The sequence below is a fragment of the Mauremys mutica genome, chromosome 1, assembly GCF_020497125.1.
Source record: "Mauremys mutica isolate MM-2020 ecotype Southern chromosome 1, ASM2049712v1, whole genome shotgun sequence".
NCBI lineage: Eukaryota > Metazoa > Chordata > Testudines > Geoemydidae > Mauremys > Mauremys mutica.
In genome coordinates this window covers 5,356,220-5,369,488 of record NC_059072.1, presented here as the reverse complement: position 1 = coordinate 5,369,488, position 13,269 = coordinate 5,356,220, and the positions used below count along the sequence as shown (strand labels likewise).

At 47.5% G+C, this 13,269-nt stretch overlaps 1 protein-coding gene across 2 annotated transcripts in view; it reads right to left on the bottom strand.

Annotated features, from left to right (window-relative positions):
• Positions 1 to 12,073, bottom strand: part of CALU (calumenin) — a 39,139-nt gene extending 27,066 nt beyond the window's left edge. For both annotated transcript variants that reach the window (XM_045029011.1, XM_045029012.1), the window contains exon 1: positions 11,943 to 12,073. The gene's annotated coding sequence lies outside the window, so the exon portion shown is untranslated. The remainder of the gene's footprint in view (positions 1 to 11,942) is intronic.
• Between the last annotated feature and the right edge of the window lie 1,196 nt (positions 12,074 to 13,269).

Here is a 13,269-nt window from a genome sequence, read left to right as displayed (position 1 = left end):
CTTTCTTCCTTCTGCATTTCCTTCACTGAAGTAACTCCCAAGTCCACCCACTATGGTTTCACTCCTACTCTTTCCCTATGCCATCTGCAATGATCAGAAACACATTTTTAAATGTCATCATTAACTAATTTACCATTAAGCTTTAGAGTTAACACACCAGTTAGATTAATAGGGACAAGGAGGTACACCTGAGCACAACTGTTTCAGGCTGTCTGCAGACTCAAGATGACTATGTTGCTTTTCGCAAAGCAAATTTGGCAACTGTGAGAGTCAGAAACTGTTTTTAAACAAAATTCTGCAGAATCTAAGATTTTAACATTCCATGTAAGCCACATCCTGTCCACACAGCCTTATGGTTTGACACCATTGATCTAGATCAGGGATCGGCAACCTTTGGCACGCAGCCCGCCAGGAAAAGCCCCTGGAGGGCTGGGCCTGTCTGTTTACCTGCAGTGTCTGCAGGTTCGGCCCAGCGCAGCTCCCACTGGCCGCGGTTCGCCTTCCCAGGCCAATGGGGAGTGGAGGAAGGGCAGCCAGCACATCCCTCAGTCTGCGCCGCTTCCCACAGCCCCCATTGGCCTGGGACAGGGGACTGCGGCCAATGAGAGCTGTGATTGGCCGAACCTGCGGATGCTGCAGGTAAACAAATCAGCCCAGCCCGCCAGGGGCTTTCCCTGACGGGTTGCATGCCAAAGGCTGCCAATCCCTGACCTCGATGTTACTTTATTGCCTGCAAATTGCCAGGTGCTATCTCCAAAAGTGATCAAGTTGAAGGTTGCAGCCAAATTAGAAATGATACATTGCAGACAGGTACTACAATGATGCACAGCCTGGATTAAAAGACAATGAATGGCTTGTGAGTTGTGCAAATACACATTGAAGGCTAATGTTTAACTTGCCCAGTTCAAATATTAAAGTTTGATTTATTAGATTAATGCAGTAAGAAGATTCAACTTTTTACAGCCATCATAGTCCTAATTGTCCTTAGCCCAACACATCCAATACAAATAGGTAACAGCAACTGTAGACTATTTATTTTGAATCCTGATAAGTTAGTTCAGTAGTCTTCAAACCCTAGAATCAGATTACAAATGCACATCTCTTCCCCGCGCCCCAAATCTTTCTAGGAGACAGATATTATGTAAAAATGGACTCACAAAAGGTAAACTATTCTAGTCTCCCCTGGTAAGCAATTGTCTCTCCCATCTCCCACACAAATATTACCTTTGATTATCTGATTTAATTAGTCATAACTTGGATTTAGAAGTATGAGTAGGTAACATACATATACCCAATATCTAAATCCTAGGCACTCACATTCACCCACTATGGTACACGTGGAGACGTTTACATAAAGAGTAAAGTCCTGCAAGAAGAGCTTTATAAAACTAAGTTCTATTTCACAGAAATAGGAGTCATGAAAAAAGCCTCCCACATTAGTTTAAACTACTTCAAGAGGTTAAAAAGCCAACAACAAAAAGGAAAGTTTGCCATCCTTTAAGCAAGTGAAACAAGTAGGAAAAGTTAAATAAATACTTAAACAGTTACTTGAGTCTTCTTGTAACGTCAAAATATTTCTGTTGTTTAAGTGGCGCATAACCGCATTACAAATATTAGTTTAAGATGATGTAAATATCACAGTAAGAAACAACATCCAATGGATTTGTGCAGTCTGTTTGCCACGTGAATCATTGTGAAGTTGTTAGGATGAGATTCAATGCCACATTCAACACAGATGTAGGTTTCCCAGGCCATGGAAGAGATTTAAGGTTATGATGACAGAAATAATCCGATGAAGATAATCCTGCTATGTAACTAATATTAACACCCAGAGGATATGAAATTAAAACAGATGGAACACGCAGCCCTGACAAAGAGCTCTACCATTCGTATTAAGCAAGAGCTCTGTATTTGGAGTTGCTAGTCTCAAAGCAGATCACATTATAACTTGTGATATTGAGGCTAGACGTACAGTGGTTATAAATTACAAAGCCTATATATCAATCATGGTATGTCTTCAAGTTCTGGTTCTTATCTATGAGAAGATTTAGAAGAAGCAGTAGCTACTCAGAGTGCCAGAATAAAATAAAGGTAGAGAGAAACTTCAAAGATTTGGACTGTTTTGCTTAGAGAGATGTGTAAGAAAGAATATTACAGAGGACATACAGCATAATGCATGGTAAAGAGAAGGCAAAAGAGGAGCCCATATTTAATTACTCATAATACAGGGACAAAGGGACATTAAATGAAATCTAAAGGCTGCAAGTAACTAATTGTGCCCTTACATACACACAATTCATAATTAATCTGTGACTTCATTATCACAAGGTATCATTGAGCCTGGGGATTTAGGAAGGTATACAAGAGAATTAGATATTTGTGGATAATATGACCATCTACAGTTATGTTACCAGAACGGACTGATATAAATCAAAGTGATTTGAGTGACTGATTTTAATCATGATTTAAATCAGCAATCAGAAAACCTTGATTTAAATAATTAGTTTTAATTATTTATTTGTACTTCAATTATTTTCTTAAAGAAAGTTTGATTTTTACTGGTTAGTAACCATTAAAATATGTTGATTTGAAATTAAATATAGATTTTTATGTTAAATTTGGTGCTTCTTTTTACTAACCAGAAGGATACACTATAGCTATACATTTAAGCAATTATATAGCTTAATTTATATTCATTCAGATTCTTAATTTTTACATTTATGATGCTAGAAAATAGTGAATGACGTATTTCTTATTTACAAAATTTACTTACTTGTGATTTGTGTCAAGCTCAGCATTTTTTAAAATTTAAGTACCTTAAATGTGCTGGATACATAAGAAAAGGATAATTAAAAATTATTTTAAATGAAGAACAACTGATTTATGAAACAAAGAACTATTATCTATAGGTAGTGAATTGAACTAATGGTTTCTGGTCACCATGTCCTTCACAATTTCAGAACTAGTAGATCTCATCCTATCACACCTAGTTTTTATTTACAGATTGGAAGAAGAAAACAAGCTTTCCTGCTTTTTCAACTCTCAATTCGTTTCTTAACTTTCAAGGAAGTAGTAGTAGTAATTGAACTGAATTAGCTGAATAAACTGAAATGAAGAAAATATTCTCTCTGTACCTGTAGAAGAAGCTACTGCTATCAGAAGCTGGTTTAGCACTTCAGCAAACTCTGGTTCCAGGTGCTCAGCCACTGACTTCCATCAGTTCAGTGGTATGACTTTCTTTAAAACTTTGTGGTAAACATGTACTGCTTAATACTATTTTTTTGTGTTTAATTTAAATGATTTTAATATATGGTAAGTTTAAGCCTTAATATAAGCTGTCAATTGCAAATAGGTTTGTTTTAAAAAAAATAAACCTGTATTTAATTTAAATTTTATAAAAATCCAATTTAAATAGAAAATAGGATTTTTTAAACAAATCATCAATTTTTATTAGCCCACAGCAAAAAGGTTGGGTTTTTGCTTAATTAATGTAAACCCTTATGCTTAGGGCATTAAATCGAACATGAAATGAACAAGGTTAAGAAAGAAACTTTTATGAACAGGTTATTCCATAACTATTCATTGTAGGGTTTCCTTTATTTCTGCTGAAGCATCTGGCTGTTGCCAGAGAAAAGTTACAGGATTTGATGAACCACCGGTTGAATCCCATGTAGCAAATCTTGTGTTTCCTATAAATGCCTTAAACCAAGCCTGCCTAACAGAACAAGGAGCAGACAGAGAAAGAAGGTAAGATTTAGAAAAGCAACCAACCTACTTTCTGATCAAATTTAACTGCACTTCATATGTCTGTATGGAAAACAAACGCATAAAAGCATTTCCTGCCTCACCGCTATATAATCAAGACGATCAAACATGGAAATTATGGTGGGTAGGCAGGTGGCCAGTTAGTGAGTTATCTTTTGTTCACTAATTGTTAAAAAACACCCCCTGAGCGCAGCAAGTTTACAGCGCTGCAAAGCGCCAGTGTAAACAGTGTCCCAGCGCTGTAAGGTAATCCCCTCGGGGAGGTGGAGTACGTGCAGCGCCGGGAGAGCTCTCTCCCAGCACTGGCGCCGCGACCACACTCGCACTTCAAAGCACTGCTGCGGGAGCACTCCAGAGGCAGCGCTGTGCAGCTCTAAGTGTAGCCATACCCTCAGACTGTAAACTTGCTGAAGCGGGGAATCATTTCTGTGAAGAGCCCATCACAATGAGGCCCCAATCCTGACAGGGGTCACTGGGGGCTACTGAAATGCAAATAACTAGTAAGAGGAAGACCTGACTGACTAAAAATTAGCTTAATTATAAAGGATTAAATTTCCTTTCCACATCAAAGACAACGCTTTAAATTGTAGTTTAGTTAAAGAATTTTTGATAAGCTGAATGTTGGAACATTTGGAAGGAGGGAGGGGAACATCATCTAGAATCCTCCAAGACTGTCAAGAATCCTCAGCTAGCTTCTACAACACAAACATGCATCACCATAAAACTAGGATTCCTCAGCTACATAAAGCATTCAGGCAGTCTGTCATCTTAACAGTGCATGAACATATCTACTCTGAAGAGAGATAACACCCAGCAAACCTGACTTGCCACTGAGACTCTCATGCAATTGTTCTGTTTGATTTAATTTAATTTTGGGACTATGCTGCAATTGCAACATTATTGTTCGTTATTTCATGTTTTGATATTCTAATCAAGGAACATAACTGTACTACTTTAAACAAAAAGTTCTGCCTTTAAAGATCTCAAAATGCTTTACAAACACTAATTCAGGTCTCACAACACTGCTCCAGCCATAGACATTATGGTTATGAAAATTATTAGTAATTATATACTGCTTTACATTTTCAAAGCTCTTACAAACACAAGAAATGTTATAGATGCTTCAGGGAAAAATTTTAATATTCTATAATGAAACTGAAAATTTCCAGAAATGCCTCCTGGTAAAGGAAGTTTTTCGCCAACCTCAGGAAGTTAGCAGTTGGCTTAATTCCTGAAGCACGACGGTTTACATCTTTTATGAATATTTATCCTAATGCAAATAATATCCATAATTTTGTTAAAGTGTCTAATCCTACTAAGCTGTTGACCTCAGTATGTTGTTCAGTTCATTCCATGGGTTAACTAAGCATCACATTTCCTTTTATAAGGTTTAAATGTGTTGCTCTTTTGTTTGCTGTATGTCCCTGTGTTCTTGTATTATGAGAAAGATTAAAATGGGAACAGCCAAATGACTTTCTCTATGCTATGTCATTTTTATATTTCTCTATTTTGTGCCATGATTTTTTCTACTCTCTAACTTAGTTGACCTAACCTTTTTAATTGCTCCTCATGTAAAAGTCTTTCCATGCTTCTAGTCAATTTTATAACCCTTCTCTGAACCTTATGAGCTGGGATGACCAGAACCAAACACAGTATTCAGGTGGAGAGTAACCATCACATTAAGGTGTCTCCATATTACAATTATGTTTTGAAACCAGTTTGTAATGGTTTCATGTAACACTGTTACAATGACAGAGGCAGAATTGTGTCCACTGAAGTTTTTCTCCCTTCGAGATGCCTGAATCATCTATGAGCCCACTCCTCAGATGCAGCCTACCCTGTATTAATCAGCATTTTCTGGGAAAACTCAGAGCACTCTAATGACATGCACACAGAACATTTCAAGTAGATAATACTCCCATCTCTCTGTGTTAGGACATATCAGAGCGTATAGGAAAATCTGCAAAAACAAACACTGTTAAGGGGTCTGATCCACACCAGAAAAAAACCCACAAAAACAACAGGTTTGCAAGACTGGTTACAGGAAGACAACCATTTGTCAGACTAGTCTTCTCGTGGGGATGATGCTGTTAGATGCCACAATTGCAGTTTCATCCATGCTGTATGTGGACACAAATGACATTCTGAAACAGTATTGTTCCGAGTATAGGCCGCTCCTGATTATAAGCTGCACCCTTAAAGTTTGGTGCTATTTTAAAAAAATTAAATTTTTAACTTTTTTTAACTTAAAGAAAATATACACATTAGTAGAACAGTAAAACAGTATTTTATTTAATGAATAGGAAGACATGTACCAGTATTTTTAACACTTTTAACACTTTTGGCGGCCGGGAAGGGATGCGAGGCCGGGGCCGAAGCCGGGCGGCAGGGGACGCAGGGCCGGGGCCGGGCGATGCGGGGCCGGGCGCCGCGGGGACGGAGCCGGGAGCTGGGCACCGCGGGGCCGGGCGCCGCGGGGCCGGCGCCGGGCAACGCACAGCCAGGCAGGGCCGCCCAGAGAATTCCGGGGGATTCCAGAGAATTCTGGGCTGCCCGGCCGCAGCGGGCAGCCCAGAGCCCTCTGATTCCCTGCCACGGCTGGGATTTAAAGGGCGCTGGGCTCCCGCCGCAGCTATTGTCCCGATTGTAGGCCGCACCCCTAGTTTAAACACTCACATTAGGGGGAAAAAGTGCGGCCTATACTCGGGACAATACGGTAGTTGGTTCTAACCTGTAAAGTTGGAGCATGGACAGGAGCGTAATCATTTCAGGGTGGATAAAAATCAATTATTTAAAAAAAAATTAATTGATTTTTTATTTAAATTGGATTTTTTTTTGATAAAATGCTTTTTGAGGAAAAACCTATCTAAAGATTAAGATACATTATAGCTGAAAGATATCTCATCATGGAATAAGGATTATAAATTCTAATTCTATAGTATAAGACAATATTTTCATTTAATGTTTAAGAAAAGTTTTGTAAATGAGTTCCAATAGTTCATGGATTAGGGTCCCAATCTTATGGGGTTCCACGGGCTTCTGTATAGATTATTTAGGTTAATCTTTCTATCTACCCAATGGGACTCAGTGCTCACTCTAGAAGAGACCATCAGAAATGCTTAGTTTTGCAGTTCTCAAACCGTGGATGTGTGTCTCCAGAGGTAACATGCTTGTTAACAGCAAAAATGTTTTTGAATAAATAATATATAGAGGTGAGAAATAACAGACCTCAACTCTATTGTCCCTCTGCAAATTTGTGTAAACAGCATCAAACCCTTACCTCCCTCTAAAAGTGCAAAGTTTCAAAAGGTTCAATAAATAGAAGATTTTTGGGGGTGGAATAGATCTGGACAAGGGGAAGAAGTCTGGAGATAAATGTAAGAAGTGAGGGACATACAGTCGAACCCATTTATGTCGACCTCGGTTAACTTGCCAATCCTGTTAAGTCGACGGTTTACAAGTGGAACCGCCAGACTCCCTCTTTGGCTTATGAGTTTCTCATCCCTTATGTCGATTTGCCGAACCCTAATATCTCGAGCCCGTCCCCGACCCACCGTGTCCCCAGCCGCCGGCTCCCCGGCTCTCCAGCCGCGCGGTTCCCCAGCCGCCCGCTTCCCGCGTCCCCAGCCGCCGGCTCCCCGGCTCTCCAGCCGCGCGGTTCCCCAGCCGCCCGCTTCCCGCGTCCCCAGCCGCCCGGCTCCCCGCGTCCCCGACCCACCGTGTCCCCAGCCGCCCGCTCCCCGGCTCCCCAGCCCCGCGGTTCCCCGCTTCGCCGTCCGCCCGTCCGCCCGGCTCCGCTTCCCCGCCCGGCTCCGCTTCCCCGCCCGCCCCCGCATACCCGGTCCCTGCCTGTCCCCGCCCGCCCGCCCGGCCCGCATACCTGGTCCCTGCCCGTCCCCGCCCCACATACCTGGTCCCGGCTTCTCCTGCCGCCCGCCCGCCGGCTCCGCTTCCCCGCCCGCCGGTCCCCGCTTCCCCGCCCCCGCATACCCGGTCCCTGCCTGTCCCCGCCCGCCCGCCGGCCCACATACCTGGTCCCTGCCCGTCCCGCCCGTCCCCGCCCCACATACCTGGTCCCGGCTTCTCCTGCCGCCCGCCCGCCCGCCGGCTCCGCTTCCCCGCCCGCCGGTCCCCGCTTACCCCCGCATACCCGGTCCCTGCCTGTCCCCGCCCGCCCGCCCGGCCCGCATACCTGGTCCCTGCCCGTCCCCGCCCCACATACCTGGTCCCGGCTTCTCCTGCCGCCCGCCGCCGGCTCCGCTTCCCCGCCCGCCGGTCCCCGCTTCCCCGCCCCCGCATACCCGGTCCCTGCCTGTCCCCGCCCGCCCGCCCGGCCCGCATACCTGGTCCCTGCCCGTCCCCGCCCGTCCCCGCCCCACATACCTGGTCCCGGCTTCTCCTGCCGCCCGCCCGCCGGCTCCGCTTCCCCGCCCGCCGGTCCCCGCTTCCCCGCCCCCGCATACCCGGTCCCTGCCTGTCCCCGCCCGCCCGCCCGGCCCGCATACCTGGTCCCTGCCCGTCCCCGCCCGTCCCCGCCCCACATACCTGGTCCCGGCTTCTCCTGCCGCCCGCCCGCCAGCTCCGCTTCCCCGCCCGCCGGTCCCCGCTTCCCCGCCCCGCATAGCCGGTCCCTGCCTGTCCCCGCCCGCCCGCCCGCCCGGCCCGCATACCTGGTCCCCGCCCGTCCCCGCCCCACATACCTGGTCCCGGCTTCTCCTGCCGCCCGCCCGCCGGCTCCGCTTCCCCGCCCGCCGGTCCCCGCTTCCCCGCCCCCGCATACCCGGTCCCTGCCTGTCCCCGCCCGCCCGCCCGGCCCGCATACCTGGTCCCTGCCCGTCCCCACCCGTCCCCGCCCCACATACCTGGTCCCGGCTTCTCCTGCCGCCCGCCCGCCGGCTCCGCTTCCCCGCCCGCCGGTCCCCGCTTCCCCGCCCCCGCATACCCGGTCCCTGCCTGTCCCCGCCCGCCCGCCCGGCCCGCATACCTGGTCCCTGCCCGTCCCCGCCCCACATACCTGGTCCCAGCTTCGCCTGCCGCCCGCCCGCCGGCTCCGCTTCCCCGCCCGCCCGTCCGTCCGTCCGCCCGGCTCCGCTTTGCCGGATCCAGCCACGTGCAGGCAGCGCGGTAAGGGGGCAGGGAGGGGGTGGGGGGGTGGATAGGGGTTTATCTCGATCATTGGTTATCTCGATGGCTTTTGGCAAACCCCTAGGCCGTCGAGATAACAGGGTTTAACTGTATAATATTTTAACAAAACCTGGATTTTTTTCTTCAACAGCAAAAATATGCTTAATACATAATGTTGTTTTAATTAAATAAAACAATTTAAATGTCTGGTTATGTTCGCCTCATAATACAGCATGGCAAGAAAATCCTCCAAATATTAATGATTAACCTGTTAAACTGGAGATAGTTCACCTCTTAATGACTTCATAAATATCTGCTTCAATTACCTTTGGTAAATGAAATAACCAAACAATCATTCATTTTCTGATATAGCTGTAAAACTAATCTAAAAAGTTTTCAAAATAAATCATTGTTTAAAAATGTATAGGGTGTACCTTCTACAAATGAAACCTACATCTCTGAGTTGTGAAGAATATGTATAATAACCAACAAGAATGCACTTTTATGTAGAAAGCCATGATTAAATCAAGTCTTCCTGACTAGTGATTTAATCAAATCGACTCTGAATCATTTTCACACTATCCAAACATTAGACTCTCTGACACAATCTCATACCCATGATCAGAGATTTTGTTCCAATTCAATGTTGTAAACAAGAGAAAAATCTTTAGGTAAAGTTATTACTAAAGACAAAGTTTTCCACAAGTCATCAACAGTTCTGTTTATAGAAAATGACAAAACTTTTGCAACATCTAAAGACCCTCTAACTTATGTTACAATCAAAGGAAAATCAAGCCACCATTTACCTCACTGATGTAAGTTTTTTCCACAAAGTCACAATAAGCAAGCCATGAACTAACAGTATTTTTATAATCAACACCAGCTCACTCTGTTAAGCTACCTGCATAAATGGGTACTGGGGTTCATTGCTAAGTACTAGGAAGTGGTAATTAATGGCTTGGAGTTGAGAGATCTGTACTTGCAACAATACGAGCTCATAGCAATCTTAACTTGTTTACAACCTTCTGAATGCTGATTTCATGTTATTCCTTTCTTGCATTTGCAGCAAGAGCTCACTCACAACAGTGCAACACCTGAGCGGCTCTTAGGCCAGGACCCCCTTATACTAGGTGCCAATGACTAGAGCTCCTAGGTGCTACAGTAACACAGTTAAAAAAAAAAATCTCTCTTCCAGCACACAGAAAAAACATGGACACAACAGCTCAATAAACCTTGAAATTATGCTCAAGTTTGTCCTTTACTAATATTGACATCGAAACAGCCCACGGCCTATTGATCTGTCTTGTCACATAGAAACACCAGGTCTTTACTCATGATTCTGGTTGAAAATCGGGAGGTGCAGTACATATGTACTCAGCTGGTGGTGGAGAGAGGGAATGCTTGACATTGCTCAAATGACTGCTCTAGTCAAATACAAAAAAATATTTACTGGCTTTGAAGTTTTCCCATTTCAAAAGCTGGTGGTTACAGCAAAGGTCACTGCTGTATAGGCTGGGCAAGGGGAAAAGAATGCAGCAACCCTCAGCATGAGGCATGGAGAAACAGCTGTAGTATCCAACTGCAGTGTTTTCATAGCGATGACTATTTTAGAGAGCTTACTTCACAAGCCCCCATGTAGCTAGTATGTCAATTCACAGATCCTCTGGGAGAAAGTATCATAGAAATGCAAAATTACATATTTAAAGGCATTTATACAGGTTTTTTATCAACTCAGTATATAAACTCTTAGTTTTAGTAAACATCAATATGAGTAATGGTGAGAAACAGTACAACAATTTACTGTGTATGAAAAAAAATCATTCACCCACACAGCTGACATTTTGACAGCTTGAAACCTTATTTGGCTCTTCTGTTAACATTCAGTGAACAATGAAACATGCTGTTTTTTATGAAACAACAGATTAAATTTGAAGTGGCACACCTCCTCTCACTTTCTCAAGGGGTGATGCTATAAATCAGCATGAATGACCATCCAGTGAGCCACAGGCCATTCCAGATACAAGTACAGGATCACACCCTAGATCTAAAGAGTTTTTTTAAACAGTGACAGACTTCAGGCCCATACAAGCATAGCTCAGTGGTTTGAGCACTGCCTGTTAAACCCAGGGTTGTGAGTTCAACCCTTGAGGAGGCCACTTAGAGATCTGGGGCCAAAATCAGTACTTGGTCCTGCTAGTGAAGGCAAAAGGGCTGGACTCGATGACCTTTCGAGGTCCCTTCCAGTTCTATGAGATAGGTATATCTCCATTTATTTATTTAAGTCACAGGTAAGTGCCTTGTGGGCAGGGCTAGTCTTGAGGGTATTTCGGACTGTCAGAAGCTGGGCTTGAACAGCAGATGGATCCATCACTCAGTAATTGCCTTGTTCTGTGCACGCCCACTGAAGCACTTGGGAAGACAGGGCACTGGGCTAGCTGGCCACTGGTCTGTCCCAGCTGGGCCGGTCTTGTGTTCCCAATGTAGTGCCCAGTGCCCAACACACAAATGAGGCTTTGTACATAATGAAGGCGCTTGTTGGTCTCATGCCATCAGCCCCCGCTTTCAGGACCCCAAGCCCCCTCCCCCCAACGGTGGCCTTTGCGCTGTGGTGCTGAAGCCACCGCCCGCCCGTCCCCTGGGCTGCCCCCACCGAGCCCGGCTGGGCGCAGACACGCCGGGGCAGTTACACGCGGGCAGGCCCCGGGCTCGGGGCCCGGACGTGCAGCTGGGGGGGGGGCACGCCAGGGCCAGGCGGGGGCGAGGAACAAAGGCCCAACCCCCCCCCCCCCCCGCCTCGCTTCAGGCGGCGGAACGTCGCGGCCAAGCCGCCGCTCGACCCCCGGGGCAGGGCCGCCCCCTCAGCCAGAGGCGCTGCAGGGAGGCCCGAGGCTGCCCCCACCCCGGGGCGCCGCCCCGCCCTGAGCCCCAGGCCCCCCGGCCGGGGAGGGGCCGCAGCGCGCGGGGCCCGGCCCAGGCGGTCACCTCCCTCCTCCCGGGGGGAGACAGGCCCCGGCGCCAGCGGGTGACGGAGGCCGACAACTCCCCCCCGGTACCTTCTCCCGCCAGGCGCCCTCCGGCTTCGTTCTCCCTCAGCTCGCCGCACTGACCGGAAACAGCGGCGCCAGCACCGCCCACCGCGCCCGCCCGGCCACCCAATCAGGAATCGCCCCCGCCTCCCTCGCCGCCACGCGCGGGGCGCGGATTGGCCGCCCCTTCCCCTCCCCTCCCGCCGCGCGGCGGCGCCGGAGGGCTACGGCGACTCCGGCTGGATTGGCTGGAAAGCGCCACGTCCTCAGGCGCGCGCCGGCTCGCGGATCCGCCCACTTCGGGGCTTCCCTCATCCCTCCGCCCGCGCGCCGGCCTCGGGGGGGGGTCTCTTCTCTGCGCAAGCGTCGGCGCCGAGGCTGAGGCTGCCGCGAGCGCAGAGGAATGGGAGGGGCGGAGGAGTGACCGTTAGAAAGGGCGGGAAGAGCAGACCCTGACCGTTGTCTGTAGGAGGGGCGCTCGCGTCATTGGGAGGGGAAGCGGCCCCGGGTCGCCTGCCTGAGCTTGTGACTCGGCTGAGGCTGGATCTCAGTGGTGCCGCCGCCCATTTAGTGAGGCGAGCGTCACCGCGGGAGTGGTGTCCCAGTGCCGCGCTGGAGCAATGGTGTGGGCATTTGGCATCCCGAGCTGTGGCAAATAGATCTATGGTGGGGAGCCCCCGTAGTTTGGAGATGGATTTGAGAATTCCAGGATCCATCGCCCACGCGTGGGTTTGTGAGAAATCCCTGCTTCGTAGGTCCAGTGTTGTATTCTGACGTCCAGGCGGCTGCGATGCTGCTATTTCTATGTTAGACTCATAGAGTATCAGGGTTGGAAGGGACCTCAGGAGGTATCTAGTCCAACCCCCTGCTCAAAGCAGGGCCAAACCCAACTAAATCATCCCAGCCAGGGCTTTGTCAAGCCTGACCTTAAAAACCTCTAAGGAAGGAGATTCCACCACCTCCCTAGGGAACCCGTTCCAGTTCTTCACCACCCTCCTAGTGAAAAAGTTTTTCCTAATATCCAACTTAGACCTCCCCCACTGCAACCTGAGACCATTGCTCCTTGTTCTGGCATCTGCCACCACTGAGAACAGTCTAGATCCATCCTCTTTGGAACCCCCTTTCAGGTAGTTGAAAGCAGCTATCAAATCCCCCCTCATTCTTCTCTTCTGCAGGCTAAACAATCCCAGTTCCCTCAGTCTAATAAAAAGGTAATAATTAGAGAGATACCAATCTCCTAGAACTGGAAGGGACCTTGAAAGGTCATTGAGTCCAGCCCCCTGCTTTCACTAGCAGGACCAGTTTTTTGCCCTAGATCTTGAAGTGGCCTCCTCAAGGATTGAGCTCACAACCC